This window comes from Apium graveolens, unplaced genomic scaffold (assembly GCF_009905375.1).
Source record: "Apium graveolens cultivar Ventura unplaced genomic scaffold, ASM990537v1 ctg7393, whole genome shotgun sequence".
Classification (NCBI taxonomy): Eukaryota; Viridiplantae; Streptophyta; class Magnoliopsida; order Apiales; family Apiaceae; genus Apium; species Apium graveolens.
Genome location: NW_027420288.1, coordinates 88,475 through 105,426, shown reverse-complemented (window position 1 = coordinate 105,426; position 16,952 = coordinate 88,475). Strand labels below are relative to the sequence as shown.

Genomic DNA, 16,952 nt, shown 5'->3' with positions numbered 1-16,952 from the left:
CCTAGGCCATTCTCAAATTGTAGAATCTCGTTAGCTTCGCGTGAACATTTGAATCGCCTAATTCTGACGAGCAGAACTCAAGATATGGCCAAAAGAAGATTTGTCAGAAAAATTCCAAAATGTTAGCGCGCCCGCGCCAGAAGGCAGCGCGCCCGCGCCGCTAAAATCCATATTTCAACGTGGCCGCGCGGCCGCGCCCGGTTTCTGGCCTAGATTCCTAATCGAAATTAAAGATTTTGAGAGTCCTGGTCATCCTGGAGCCTATATATACCCATAAAAAGACGTTTTTAACAGCAAGGAGGGCTGAGAGAGTAATAAGAAGACCTACAGAGCACGAGAAGGCTACAGAGAAGTAGACTCTTGTTTTCTTCAATATACTTGATACTTGGATGCTTGTTTTCGATTTGTCTTTGAACTCTAGTACTCCTTATATTGTTTATTATCATCCTTTCATTGGAACCCATGGTGACGATGAGTTTAGTTATAAACTAATCGTTATCGTGGGGTTCTAACGGATTTTGCTTCTGGATTTCTATAGTTAATTGTTTTCAATATCTTGATGTGTGGTGATTGATTGATATCCTAGTATTGGTTGTGCTTATTCGTCTGATGTGTGTAGCTAACATATAAGATAGCGTGTTAATCTCTATTGAAGCGAAAGTGAATATAGAGATTTAGAACTTGTCATGCTAGCATTGGTTCATGTATTTGTTTTGAATGATTCGTAGGTAATTTTAACCATCTTACTTGTCCTATGTAATCACGATAGATAACTTGTTCATTAAACCTTTATGTTGTCAAATTCTATAGAATATAGGGTCTCAACATAATTGGTGTCTATTCAGCTTCTATCTCTTTTGTGGATATCTGGTAGTAGGGTATTCGTACAACGAAAGTTGGCATTTACTAGTTTCATATTATCTGATTAGTGTCATCATCATTGCATGCTAAGGTTAAGAACAATAACTTTGAATGAAGTAGTAATGCAGTTAGAATCCCATGTTTGTCTCATATAAGTAATTCAACCTCAATTCTCTTAGTTAATGTTATTTAGTATAATCTCTTAGTTTAATCAAAACCCAATTTGTTATTTGTCTTAGCATTGAACGATAGCCATGCATTGTTGAATAGGTGCATAAATTGAACTTAACCTTAACCAGTCTCTGTGAGAACAAATCTGATTTATATCTTATACTACTTGCGAACGCGTATACTTGCGTGAATTTTAGCGCGTGTTATTGCCCTAACAAGTTTTTGGCGCCGCTGCCGGAGACTCGGTGTTAATTTTTAGTTTATGTGCTTGTCATTAGTGGTCGTTAAAGTTCACTGACTCGGATTCTTTTAATTTCACGGTTTATTTGTTTGTGTTTTAGGTACTCATTACAATGGGGGATCCAGCAGCACAAACGAAAGCCTTGATGGATTTTTCTCAACCCAAGATCAATAACATTCAATCTAGCATTTTCAGGCCAACGATCGCAGCTAAAACCTTCGAGATCAAGCCTGGCATAATTCAGATGGTGCAGAACTTAGTTTAGGTTGGGGATTCTCTAACGGAAGATCCCAATACGCACATTAGGGATTTCATAGAGATCTGCTACACCTTCAGAGTCAATGGTGTTTCTGAAGATGCTATAAAGCTGAGGCTTTTCCCATTCTCTCTGAGGGATAAAGCTAAGTGCTGGTTACATTCTCTACCAGTAGGTTCTATCACTATTTGGGATGATCTTGCTCAGAAGTGTCTTACTAAATTCTTCCCTATGGCGAAGACAGCTGCAATCAGAAATGCTGTTACTCAATTTGCGCAGCAAACAGGAGAATCTTTATGTGAAGCTTGGGAGCGCTACAAGGAGATGCTTAGGAAGTGTCCTTATCATGGAATGCCTGATTGGATGATCATCAATTGCTTTTATAACGGGTTGGGAGCACAGTCAAGACCCATGCTCGATGCAACATCAGGTGGAACATTATGGGCAAAGAGCTATGCGGAAGCTTATGATCTAATTAAACTGATGGTTACTGATGAATATCAGTATCCAACCCAGAGATTGCCACAGGGCAAGGTAGCAGGAGTTCTTGAAGTGGATACAGCTACATCTATCACTGCTCAACTTAAGGCATTGTCTATGAAGATCAATTTTTTGGCTAACTATTGTGTTAATCAGATAACCAGTGTTTGTGAGCTGTGTGCAGGTTCGTATGCGACGGAGCAATGCGCTATATCTAGTGAATCAACTCAGTTTGGGAGCAACTTTCAGAGATCGCAGCAACCAGTTCCAGACACTTATCATCTTGGCAACTGGAATCATCCTAACTTCAGCTGGAGCAACAATTAGAATACGATGCAACAACTGTTCCAGTAGTTTGGAAACAAGCAATTCAATCTTTCTGGTTTTCAGCAACAATTTGCACCAAGAAAACAACTCCAACTTCAACAACAAACTCATGTAGGTGCAGGTCTATATTCGAATGAAAAATCTGAATTGGAGGAGTTGAGGCTTATGTGCAAAAACCAGGCTCTTATATATGTCAAAGCCTAGGCTGATTCTATCAAGATTCTGGAGAACCAAATAGGGAAAATTGCTAACGCCTTATTGAATCGACCACCAGGAACACTTCCTAGTGATACAGAAGCCAATCCAGGAAAGAGGGAAGTTGAAGAACAGGTGAACGCCATCACCTTAAGGTCTGGAAAGGTCGCAAGTCCCTATAATTCAGCAAGACGATGAGCCTAAAAAATCTCAAGCTTCAGATAATGAAGTTGTGGATGAAGAAGAAGTGCTAAATGATGCCGAGGTGGAATCAAGGAAGAAAACTATGGAACACACTCCTCATGAGGGTAATACAGGGGAGAAACAGGTCTATCCTCCACCTCCTTTTCCTAAGAGGCTTGCAGAAGCAAAAGTTGGATAAGCAATTTGCTAAGTTTATGGAGGTGTTCAAGAAACTTCATATCAATATACCTTTCGCTGTAAGTTCTTGAACAGATGCCTAGCTATGCGAGGTTTATGAAAGATATTCTCTCTCGGAAACTGAAGCTCGATGACTTAGAGACCATTGCTCTTACGGAGGAATGCAGTGCAGTGCTGCAACAGAAGTTGCCTCCGAAGCTTAAAGATCCTGGAAGCTTCACTATTCCTTGCACCATCAGAAAATCGTCATTCGACAAGTGTTTGTGTGATTTGGGAGCTAGCATCAATATGATGCCCTTTTCTATCTTCAAGAAGCTTGGTCTACCTGATCCGAAGCCGACATATATGTCCTTGCAGTTGGCTGATCGTTCTATTACATATCCACGAGGCATTGTGGAGGATGTGTTGGTCAAGGTGGACAAACTTATCTTTCTTGCTGACTTTGTAATTCTTGACTTTGAGGAGGATAAGAAGATTCCCATTATCTTGGGGAGACCATTCTTAGCTACAGGCCGAACTATGATCGATGTGCAAAAAGGAGAGCTTACGATGAAGGTTCATGATCAGAAGGTCACTTTTAATGTCTTCAAGGTAATAAAGTTACCCACAGCTAAAGAGGAGTGCTTTAAAGTAGAGTGGGTCAACTCTGTAGCAAATTCGGAACTTGAGCAATTGCTAAAGTTAGATATCTTAGAGAGATCCTTAATGGGGAAATTAGTTATTGATGACAAAGAAGGGGCAGAGCAACTGCAGTATTTGAATGCACCTCCGTGGAAGAGGATGTTGGATATGCCGTTCGATTCTCTTGGGTTAGCAGAGCTAAAAATTTCTCAGGAGCGCCTCGAGCCGTCTATTGAAGATGCTCCCACACATGAGCTCAACCCACTATCATATCACTTGAGTTATCCATTCTTAGGTGCACCCCCTGACAAGGGGTTGAGATATATTTTTGATGATATAGAGGGTAGCCGAACGGATCCTCTAGTGCCTACAGAGGGTTCTTCTCATGTGTAGCAGATAGTTGATATGACTGGTGTTAGTGATGCGCGGTACAGGTGATTGACTAGGCGTATGGAGGCGATGCATGATATTCACTGTCATTTTGCTGAAGATTTGACACACGCTCTTCGTACTATTTTACGAGACACTGGTGTCGAGGTTGATTGGCCATCTGATCCTCCACCCAAAGAGGGTGATCTTTCTGACGTCTAGGTATGCCTGAAATCCTTATTATTACCTTCAAAGAGGATATTGAAAATTTTAAGTTTGGGGGTGATAATGTAAGGATTAGTTTGTGTGTGTCCATATAGTTCATATAGATTCATATAGATTCATATTGCATGTTTAGATGTAGTTCATTCATATTTTGGCATGATTGTTCATAATGGACATATTTTTTTGTGTTATTATGTGAGTCCATATAGTTGTATTTTGCATGCATATAACATGATCCCTTAGGTTGAGCTATTTCTGATTGATTGGTTGATGTTGATGTGAGTGTAGTGATGACGAATAGAGGGATGTCTAAGTCCTAATGAATTAATTTACATGCTATAAACAGATAATTTCACAAAGTCTTATAGGGTTTCTTTTGATCTAGATCATGATCATACTTGTTTGTTGTTGAGATTTAATCACTTGGTTATATTTAGAATTTGTGATACTCTCGTAATGACGTAAAAACACTAAATTTTAATTTAGAGAAAAACTTGGATTTCATTGCTAGTTGTTGTAAGGCTAGGCGTCAAATGGCTAGTAGCCGGCTCATATTTATATGAGTAGTCTAGGGTTGAATGAGATGGAGCGAAACACATTCATTCAGAAATTGTTGAAAAAGAAAAGAAAAAAAAGAGAAAAACAAAAGTAAAAAAAGAGAAAAAAAGTATGTATTTATGCATCAAAAGTGAGCTCTTTAATACTCGAGTTATTAAGTTCTAAGGGACTTTGTGCCTAGTGACCTAAGGCTTTTATAGTCTGGGATCTGCTAACCTAACGCTCGCTACATGGGTATTATTACATAAGTCTTTTGGGACCTCATTTATTGCACGGTCAAGTAAGCATCTTTGTTATGTGTTCAATAATAGCATGAATCCCTGTATAACTCTAGTAGAAAGGAGGTGGTATGAGTCATTATGCGTTTAACGTCTATTCTAGTTATAAACTTGTGATTGTTTTGATGAAAGATAAGTTATGGTTATTGATCTAGTATCAAGAGTATATCTGTTAAGCATCCCACACACGCACGATTCTGGTTTGTGAGTTGGTTTGTGGGATTTATTAGAGCTCTATTTTGAGTCATTGCATTCTTAGAGGCATTAGCTTGTTGGTTGGTTATGGTTATTCTGAGGGGATCGATTGCATTATCATTTAGTTGCATTCACGTAGTTGTATTCATGCATTAGGTTTGTTTTGTAGATTTGAGTCTGTTTATGCTTGAGGACAAGCATCGATTCAAGTTTGGGGGTGTGATGAGTGAATTTTATATCTACTTGTAATGCTTCATTATAGGCTTAAGTTGGTGTTTTGGACTCAAGTTGTTGGTATTTTTGATGTGTTTTTGTGTTATTATATTTCAGGCATGAGTTAAATGAAGAAAGGATCTTTTCAAGGAAATATGCTGAAAAGAGGTCAGAATTGGAAGCCTAGTCCATTCTCAAGTTGTAGAAAATCTTGTTAGCTTCGCATGGACAGTTGAATCGCCTAATTCTGATGAGCAGAACTCAAGATATTGCCAAAAGAAGATTTGTCAGAAAAATTCCAGAATGTCAGCGCGGCCGCGCCAGATGGCAGTGCGCCTTTGCGCCGTTGAAATCACTATTTCAGGCCGCGCCCAGTTTCTGTCCCAGAATCCTGATTTTAGTCGAAATTGAAGATTTTGAGAGTCCTGATCATCCTGGAGCCTATATATACCCAAAAAAAAGATGTTTTTAACAACAGGAGGGCTGGGAAAGCAATAAGAAGACCTAGAGAGCACGAGAAGGCTACGGAGAAGAACACTCTTATTTTCTTCAATATAGTTGATACTTGGATGCTTGTTTTCGATTTGTCTTTGAACCCTAGTACTCTTATATTATTTATTATCATGCTTTCATTGGAACCCATGGTGACGATGAGTTCAGTTATGAACTAATCGTTATCGTGGGGTTCTCGGATTTACTTATAGATTTCTATAGTTAATTGTTTTCAATATTTTGGTGTGTGGTGATTGATTGATATCCTAGTATTGGTTGTGCTTATTCGTCTTATGTGCATAGCTAACATATAAGATAGCGTGTTAATCTCTATTGAAGCAAAAGTGAATATAGAGATTTAGAACTTGTCATGCTAGCATAGGTTCATGTATTTGTTATGCATGATTCATAGGTAATTTTTACCATCTTACTTGCCCTATGTAATCACTATAGATAACTTGTTCATTAAACCTTTATGTTGTCAAATTCTATAGACATATTGGGTCTCAACATAATTGGTGTCTATTCAGCTTCTATCTCTTTTGTGGGTGTCTGATAGTAGAGTATTCATACAATGAAAGTTGGCATTTACTAGTTTCGTGTTATCTGATTAGTGTCATCACCATTACATCCTAAGGTTAAGAACAACGACTTTGAATGAAGTAGTAATGAAGTTAGAAACCCATGTTTATCTCATATAAGTAATTCAACCTCAATTTTCTTAGTTAATGCTATTTAGTATAATCTCTTAGTTTAATTAAAACCTAATTTGTTATTTGTCTTAGCATTGAACGATAGCCATACATTGTTGCATAGGTGGATAAATTGAACTTAACCTAAACCAGTCTCTGTGGGAACGAATTTGATTTATATCTTATACTACTTGCGAACGCATATACTTGCGTGAATTTTAGCGCATGTTGTCGCCCTAACAGTGATTGACTCTAGTGCAAGTGGGAGATTGTTAGTGTTTGTGCCCTAGAGACAACCCTATGATGTTTTAGTTTAAGACATTAGGATTATTAATATTTATGTTCTATCAATTATTCTCTTTATAATTTATTAATTCTTAATTTACTGCGATATTAATGTTAGATTAATAAATGTCCTTGAAATATGATATGCAATTCTATATCTCTAAGTACGTGACTTAGAAATGAGATTATGAGAATAGTATCAATATTCCTAAAGGTCCCTAGTCGAGTATTATTATTAAGAGACAATAATAATGCATTAAGATTGGTGTGCTTTTTTGACTGATGATCACATCTCATTGTCATAGGTATGATGATACTAAAGTCAAAACACAGGCAGATGTATATGTACATGGTGCTGGACATACCCAGTGTGAGCTTCTACATGTTTGTTGTGTCATAAGTAATTCTCACAGTGATAATGATGTAATGGTCCTTAGACCTGAAGTCATTATATTTCTATACGAGAATTAATATACATTGATTCCATTAAAAGTTATCCTTGACCGGGTAATGATAAAAGTGGACATTGGGTATATTATGAATCGTATGAGAAATATGAATGATCTAGATGGGATTTAACCCTCCTATATTAGGAGTGATATTATTGGCCTCTTGTGTGAGCTAGACTATGAAATGTGTTGCCACGCTCAAATGTTGATTTGATGTGATAGTCTACTCATTGATCAAGAAAATTTGGATTAAACTATGATGAGGATAACACATTACATGCCTCTACTTTAATGTATAATATTTGGCTAAAGGGATTATATTACATTGTACATTATTCACAAAAGGTTTAATCGATCACCGATTCAATTATTATTACTTGGGTAGCAATGATGTATTACTAGATGCCGCTCATTGTTTACGATTTTAAATTAGATTTAAAATTTGTTGCCAACATAATAATAACCTATAGGGTCACACACTAAGAATGCTTGAAGGATTATTTAATTTAAATTGGATTTAAATTATATTAAAGTAATTCGAATTATTTATAATATTAATTAAGTATGACTTAATTAATTAGATAAATATTGATATTCGAATTTATTAATATTAATTATGAAATTTATTTGTTAAATAATTAAGTGAGACTTAATTATAATACAAATAAGAATTTCGAATTAGTAATAACTCCTAATTAGTTAAGAGTTATAATTCGTTTTCTACTCTCTATATAATATCTCTTGTGTGGCTGATTTTGAGAGCAAGACTTTTACTAAAACCCTAGCCACCAAGAGAGAAGATGGAGAGAGCAAGAAGAAACCATCGTGTGCTAGTACACATCTAATCATTGCGTTCAAGCATTCGTGTGGATACCGATAGAGCGTAGATCGCGAGAGCGGGATGCGTGGTGATTGAACAAGCTTTGGATCTCCATTAGTCAACCAATTGGTAAAGCTTCTTAAGGTAAACAATCAGATCTACGAATTAGATATATGTTTTTCGCATGGATCCTGCGGTGGGTTTCGAGAATTCTGATTTTTCATATTTTTAATTACAATTTCCGTTGCGTTTATGTGCTCGAAACCCAACATAGGTGACAGTAGTTTAACCCTCTTAAAGGAGGAAAGTAACTCTGCCTACTTGTATAAGTTGTGTATTGAAAGATATTGATGATGCCATGATAGAGTATTGATCTTTATAACACTAGTGATAACCTGTTATTGATTCTTGAACCCTGATATTGAATCTTGTACCATACTTGTTATTGATTCTTTGAAACACCCTGATATTGTTCTTGTAATGACTTAATATGCTTATTGTCCAAGCCCATGTAATAACCATGTTGATTCATATCCTAATTACCTACTGATTCCTTTGGATACCTTGAATTCTAGTGAACCTTATAAGAATCTTTATGAGCTCCCTTGTGTATTGTTTCGATTAACCTAAGTCCTTATACCATAATGATTTCTAGTACTGTTCTGAATCCTTAACCCTCATACTTTGATTATCATTTGACGTCGACCATAGTATTGACCTCTGATTACTTTTGATTTATTCAATCTTTTGAATTCTTGAAATTGAACTTAAGAATGATTTTCGACTCGAAAGAGTCCGAATGATTTCATATTCTTGGTAATGATAAAATGAACTTAGTCAAACCTTTCTTTTCCAACATAAGGTTTTCCAAATGAATTCCTGATGGATTGGATTGAGACGTAAGAGACTAGTGGGACCAGTCTAGTCATATAAGAGACTAGCGGGGCTAGTCCAATTTAAGGCTAAAATTATACAATAGGTACCTTAACGACCAGATGGAGGTCGGTATGGCTGATCACCCGTATTATTTATGAAAGTTAAAGTAGTCCAATCAAGGGTTCCTTACTACTTTATAAAGAGAAATTGAATACCTTTACTTAGCAATTGCTTCTTTGAAAATGAAATGCTTTAAAATGATTTGTGATGAGTTGACTGTGTTATTGTTTAGCATACAGCTTTGAGAACCCTGGTTTTATTCTGATATTGTTAGCAATCATATAATTGATTCCCAGAGTTGAATAAATTCTTGCTTTCCTCTTGAGAGATCCTTTGAGATCCGAATAATGATTTGTGATGAATGTTGGCTTTCACCCTATCTTGAGCTTTGATTCCTGAAAGCCCAAAACCTTTCTTCATAACCCTCCATTTGCCAAAGATAGAAATCTGCCACCTAGAGTCGTAAAGTGGAATACCTTAGAGTAGAATTTGGTATTTAATTATCTTTGCATTATAGAACTGTCATATAGTTACTTGCTGAGCTCTTTATGCTCATATATTTTGCTTTCTTCTAACCATGGCAGTTAAGTGAGAATATGGCCAAACTTAGGCGCACTGCTCGTAAGAGCGTACATGGTGGCCCTTAACGTGTTGTAGGCTTCCAGATGCCAAAGCAGGTAGTACAGGTTGTGTGATCAAGCGCTGTAAGTTGGAAGGTTGTAAAGATACAATAAATTATCTGTCGGTTCCAAGTCAGAATCGATTGTGTATATTTGATAATATATTTTGGGTTGTAAGATTAATATGTTGGTTGTTAGTTTTGTCTTGTCTCATACTTAATCCTGTTTAGATCCTGTTAGTAGTTAATCGGGGTTTATAATTATTTATTATTAGTTTCATATTGTGTGGGTCCTCATTTCCTAACCCCGAGATTGAGGGCGTCACAAATGTTCTTCAAGTCCGTAGTCTTGGAGTTGGTTTCTCATCCAAGGAATTTAAGAATACTAGTTTCCAGTAGCAATGTATTCAGTTTCAGCAGTAGAAGTAGAAACTAAATGCTGTTTCTTACTAAACCAAGAAACCAATCTTCTTCCAAGAAACTGACATCTTCCTGAAGTACTCTTCCGATCAATATTACAACCAGCATAATTAGAATCTTTGTAGACGATGAGATCAAAGCACGTATCAATAGAATACCAGATACCTATATTAGGTGTACCCTTTAGATATTTGAAAATTCTTTTGACAGCTGTCGGATGAGATTCCTTCGGATCATCTTGGAACCGTGCATACAAGTAATGATCTAATTATGCCTCGATAATTAGTGATGTCCACCTTCTTACTAGACTTGTCCTAATCAAGTTTTGTGGCAGCTGCAATCAGGGTCTTTGCAGGTGTTAAATCTTCCAACTTATATTTCTCCAGAAGATCTCTGATGTACTTCGTTTGACAAATAAAGATACCATCTAGCTTCTGATTCACTTGAAGTCCAAGAAAGAAGTTCAACTCACCCATCATACTCATCTCATACCTACTCTGCATAAACTTAACCAACCTTGCACAAAGTGCATCATTCGTAGATCCAAATATAATGTCGTCAACATAGACTTGCACAAGTATGATATCATTTTTGTGATTCTTATAAAACAGAGTCTTATATATGACGCCTATAGTGAAACCATTTTCAAGAAGAAATTCTGAGAGAGGGCCATACCATGTTCTCGACGCTTTCTTAAGACCATAAAGAGCCTTGAAGAGAAAATAGACAAAATCTTCAAACTCGGGATCTATGAATCCAGGAGGTTGCTCCACATAGACCTTTTTTTCAAGCTCACCATTCAGGAAAGCACTTTTCACATCAATCTGATATACCTTGAAATTTGAATATGCTGCAAATGCTAAAAATATCCTGATGGCTTCAAGTCTAGCAACTGGTGCAAAGGTTTCATCATAGTCAATCCCTTCTTCTTGAGAATATCCCTTAGCAACAGTCTCACCTTTTTCCTTGTTACTACTCCATCTTCATTGAGCTTGTTTCTGAAAACCCATTTATGCCAATCATTGATTTTTCTTTAGGTCTTGGTACAAGCTTCCACACTTTCTGTCTTTCGAACTGATTGAGTTCCTCTTGAATAGAAATCACCCAATCTGGATCTCCAAGAGCTTCATCTACTTTCTTTGGTTCCATTTGAGATAGAAACCCAGAATAAAAACATTCATTTGTTATAGCTCTTCTAGTCTTAACTCCACTATGTGGATCACTAAGTACCAAATTTCGAGGATGATATTTACTCCATACATTCTGTCTTGGTAAGTTAGCTCTTGATGACTCAACATTTCCAGAGTTGTTGAGGCTGTCTACCAGATCCTTGTTCTTCTCCTTATTCTGCTCCCCCTGAGTTATTGCCAGCTTGATCTCCAAAATCTGAAGCTTGAGGACTAGTCCCAGAGATAGTCTGACTATCATTACTTGTTCCGGAATCATTCCACCAGAATATGAATTAGAGTTATGATCATCAGGATCATTACCATTGTCATTGTCATTGTTGTCTGAAACAGCTCCAGGTTCATCTTCTTCATCAGAAAGATTTTTAACATCAATATTATCACCATCATCTTAACAGGACAAGTGGATTTAGAAAACTTGTGGGAACATAATGAAATTCAAGATGAAAGAACAAGTGGTTGGTTTTAGGCCTTGTACTGGACAAGAAAAATAGCGCCAATAGCAGCAACAATAGTGGTGGCTTCCTAAATTTCAGAAGTCTTAACAGGAATGGTGACCTTAAATTGTACATAAAATACACGCTTGTTGTCAAAGACTAGTTAAATCACAGGAATATAGCCAAAGAAGGTAAGAAATTTACATTCAAGTATATATAAACGAGTCTAAGATTTACGGCCAGAATACATGAGATATCTTAACATTCTTTTGACAGGAAGCAACTATTTCAGTGAAGTAACTACTTGCATGATCAGAATAAAATTTCTGTAACTGAGTAAATTACATGACCAATCCAAAGGTTTCTTCGTAAATGACGTTTTAATTGTTCAAGTATGCGTCAATGCCATTTCTTATGAGCACAACTGTCAGGAAGTGAAGAGAGGACATAGACTAGGAGACTATCAAGATATCTTTAACGAGTACTGGTTTTATAAATCATTGTAATTTATTTTTTTAGATATATTTAAACATCCTAATTGCAGAGCCAGAGGTGGCTTCACATTAAGATGCTCTAACAGAAACAACGATCACAATTTGTACATAAAATATAGCCTCAACCTCAGTTAGATACTACGATCACATCAGCAAAGCCAAAGAAGTTCTTCTAGAATCACATTAATCTTGAACATATTGTGCTATATCCTGCAAATGAAAACATACTAGAATTCATAGTTCAAACCAAATAAAAACTAAAACTCAGTCTAAACTTAACATACAATTACCAAGCATTTAAGAGCAAAAAAAATCAATATTAGAATGCAATTTAAAACCTGTAAACAATTCATTCCCACCACTCCACTATAACATACATTTACCAATAATTTAAGAAAAAAATCAATATTAGAATGCAATTTAAAACCTGTAAATAATTAATTCCCACCATTCCACAAAGTTATAACAATACAATCTTGACATTAAAAATTCAAACCAGATAAACACAAAAGTTCATAAATCTTCCAAGATCGTATTCAAACTAATAAGTAAACACAAAATTCCTAATTCGTCAAAGAACATCCTATCAAAAATTAACTAAATATGTAACTAAAGCTGCTTAATCTTCATTTTTCTGTATATAATGCTGGAGCTTGTTTGAGTAGCATCTCTTCAATAACAAAGACTTGTATTAAAAGATGGAAATTAAATATTGCTGCATTCTAAACACTTCAAACCAAGTCACATCCAAGACACATAAAAAAACAGTTAAAAGACTTCAAGAATCTTGGACTGTTAAAAATGTCAAGAATCTTGAAAATATCAAATCAAGATTCTTGATGTAAGACTACAAGAAAAAAGAAAGGAAAAATTACCCTGGATAAGCTGATAGGAGTTAAACTTGCACCCATTTTAGAGGCCGATCTTGTACCTTCAACACACAAAAGACAGAGTCATACTAAAGAACAGTAAAGTAAATGTGTGTGATAATGTGTGTATGTTAGTCCCTAACAATACAACAAGAATTACAGAATGGGGGTTGAATGTAATTCTGGGAACTTTTTCTAAATTTAAAAAACTGTTCTTACTTGATAAAATATGAAAGCAATAAAAACAATTGCTTTTAAAACTTTCTGGTGGATTTGAAAGTATCCACCAGATATATATATATATATATATCAAATAGAACTCTGTGAAGCTAAAATGGCTCACAGCTGCTTTACAAGTTGAATAGTCAAACTATAGAGAGATTTTTAACAAGTACAACTTTATCTATCTCTCTTTGAAAATGTGTTTGCTTAGATAATTGTTCTACTGGCTACACTTGGTTTATATATTACTAAGTTTACATGTAAATAAGACAAGACAATAAAACAAAACATATCTAGTTTAACTCCATGCTGCTTCGTTACTCTTTTCCAGCATCTTTGAATATCTTTTCAATTGCATGGAAATGGTAATGCTTCTTATTCTCAAATTCCTATTAAACAGGCTGCCACATTCCTTTTCGCAAACACCCGACGCATGTGACTGTGTTGTCACTGTCAAATGATGTTTGAATATTATCATCCATCGGGTAGCTTTGTCAAGCATCTGTCAGGTAGCTTTGTTGATCATCCGTCGGGTAGCTATGTTGATCATCCGTCGGGTAGCTATGTTGATCATCCATCGGGTAGCTATTTGTCACTTGAATCCATTTCATTTATACAGAATTACAAGACATTACTTATTTACAATTAATCCACCTATTCTGCATATCCACTAGTAGTCAACATGACTTATAAACTCCTACAGAATCTATACAGTACATTTGCATAAATGTGCTACAATCTTATTTGGTACATAAGCTACTCACTCGATGGATGTCAAATAGTCATCCGTCGGGACTATAGAGTTCATATGTCGGGACTATACTTGAACATCCGTCGAGTGCTACAAACTACATTAAGTTGAATCTACTAAGGTGTTTTGTTAATCTAATCATCAAGTTCACAACATATTCCCAACAATCTCCCCTAATTTATGTCTACTAGAATTGTAGCCATAAATTAAGAGAAACTTGATGATAACAAAACACCCTAAAAGTACAGATTAAAAAAATAGTAGATAAAACTGATAAGTGCTGCATTATTTACTGAAAATTGGACAAGACAGAGTGTACAAAGATTTGCTCACAATCGTTATCAAGGTGCTCCTCTAGTCTGAGCAGATAAATCTATTTCCTTGATGGTTTGGATTTCTTCCCAAGCTTCCTGTTGTTCTCTTCTATCCGATTCTGGAGTTGTCTGTGGAATTCAAGTTCATCAGCTTCTAAGAGATCTAGCATTCCTTGTATTTTCAATAGAGTTTCATTGCTAGAAATACTCAGTTGGTCCTCTAATCTGAAGAATCTTCTAACTCTCTTATCATCCATGAATTCCATCAGCCAATAGGGCCTTAGATGCACTCTAATCCCTGTGTAAGGAATAGTTAAAGTTTTTAGGAGTGCATCTTTAGTTCTAATACTTCTCAGTTCTTCAATCTTCTTTAGAACTAGTCTTCTAGCAGTCATATTGAATCCAAAGTTCTTCTTGAAGGATGAATAGACCTTTATCAGTACAGATTGGCTTTCTTGAAGAATCCTGTCAAATGGCCATGTGATCTATTTTCCTCCCTTATACCTGAATACTAGACTTTCATGTAGATTTCTTTAAGCATCAATCCCTCTAACTTCTTCCAGTTCATCCAGGTAGAGGTTTAGGTCAGAGAATTCTTTGATATCACAGATGTACATGATATCTCCCTTGTTGACTTTAGGTTGAGCTTTGGTTAGGGACTTGGATCTAAGAGTTGAAGGCTTCACTTTCTTGATTGCTCTAATCTTTGTTTTCTTTGGCTTCTTAAATAGATGAATGTTTAACTCAGGAATTGGTAGACTATCCCAGTCTATTGGCTCATCCTTTGGAATGATAGGTTCACCATGAAAGTTCTTGAATGGATCCACCTTGAAATCCTCATGTACCACATAGGGCATGGATGTCTGAGTTGTAGTAGTAGACTTTATAGGAAAGTAGTCTTCCATTTCCTCATCACTGAAGTCCAATTTCTTCTTAATTCTCCTCTTGTACCTTGGTTTCTTTATCTGTTGAGGTGTATCTTGCATTTTCTGATCTTTAGATTCAGCAATTTGAGATGGTTGTTCAGGAATCTCTTTTGTGGTCTTCACAGCTTGAAGCTTGGCCAAGATAGCAGCTTGCTCCTTCTTTTGTTTGAGTTTCTTTGCATGTAGGGCAGCTTGCTTCTTTTCTTGCCTTAATCTTTCTTTCTCTTCTCTTTTTGCTTCTACAAACTGAGGGTGTCCAGCCATCATACAGATTTCTTTACCATTTCTGAAAACCTTGGCAATTCTTCTTTTCAGTACTGAATCAGCTAGATCTTTGTAAAATGCTATTGACCTTGATAACAACTTCTTCTCATCTGACCTGTGTGTCTCATACACTGTATCCAAAGGATTTTTGTCTGAAAGTTTGAGTAGTTCCTTTTTGGCTTCATGATCAGATTTGCCTTTGGAGATTTGATGCAGGATGTTTGGCCTCTTTCAAGATAATTCATACTCATTTTATTCACAGAAATATTCTTGACTTGAGAGTGATGAATGACTGTTTTTTCTGGCTTCTGTATTGGACCAAATTTCTTTTAAATATTTTCATCAGTTTTCTTCCAGTTTATTGGGCTCACTAGCTTCTTCTCAGCTGCTGCTTCATTGATTAGATCAATGCTATCTTTAGCAGGTGACTTTGTAAAAACAATTGCTGGCACAATTGCTTTGCTTACTTGAATATTGAGCACTTTCTGCTCCCCCTCACTCCTTGAACTCTCTTGACTGATTGGGACTATGGAGCTTCCTCTCTCCCCCTTTTTGTTATCAGCAAGTTGAGTAGAGGAAGAAGTTTGTGCAGCCACTAGCTTTTGAAGCAAGTCTGTTTGTTGTGCTTGGTGTAGATGAATTGCTGTAAGAGAAGCTTCCATAGAAATCATCCTTTTATCCAGGAAATCCACCTTGGTGGCAAGATCAGAGTTCTTCCTTAGCTGTCTTTTAATATCCATCATTGTTGTTTCTGGAAGCCTAGCTTCCAATCTGTCAAAAATGTCCTTCTTGAGTCGATCAACCTCATTTTTGGTGGAAGTGACATCTTGACTATGTTGATAGCCTTGAATTTGTTGTAATTGGAGAGAAGCAAGATGTGCTTGCAGGAGCTTCTTGGTGTTAGCATTATTGGATGATTGAAGAGCAGATTGTGTCTGACTGATGAGTTGGATGAGGGTGGTCTTGAAATGATGTTCATCACAGTTCTTGGAGAATGCCCATGATGGCATGCCTGATCTGGAACTAGGGCCTACTTCTCCCCCTATGTCCAGTGCCTCATCTACAATATCTTCACCCTCATCAGCAAAGAATTCTTCTGACCCACCAGTCTCATAGTCAATATCACCCGCTGTAGAGGGCATAACTGTGATTGCATCCTTTGCTCTTTGCATAGACTGTGTGGTGTGCACCAAATTCAGCATCCTTTCTGCATTTTCATTGCCCTGTCCAGCTAAAAGTTGATATAATGGAACAGGATGAGTAAATGTCTCAGCATCCAAGGAGGTGGAATTTATAACAGCTTGACTTTGCTGAGATAGTCCCTCCTTGTCTGCATCCTGGACATTCATTGACTCACTAGCAATGACCTCCACCCTTATCTCTCCTGTATCTGCATTTCTCTCA

General features: G+C 36.5%; 1 non-coding gene across 1 annotated transcript; it reads right to left on the bottom strand.

The window, feature by feature from the left end:
* Positions 1 to 1,775: 1,775 nt before the first annotated feature.
* On the bottom strand, positions 1,776 to 1,882 carry LOC141704079 (small nucleolar RNA R71). Its single transcript, XR_012567824.1, has one exon. It is a non-coding gene; the product is annotated as a small nucleolar RNA R71 (small nucleolar RNA).
* Positions 1,883 to 16,952: the final 15,070 nt, after the last annotated feature.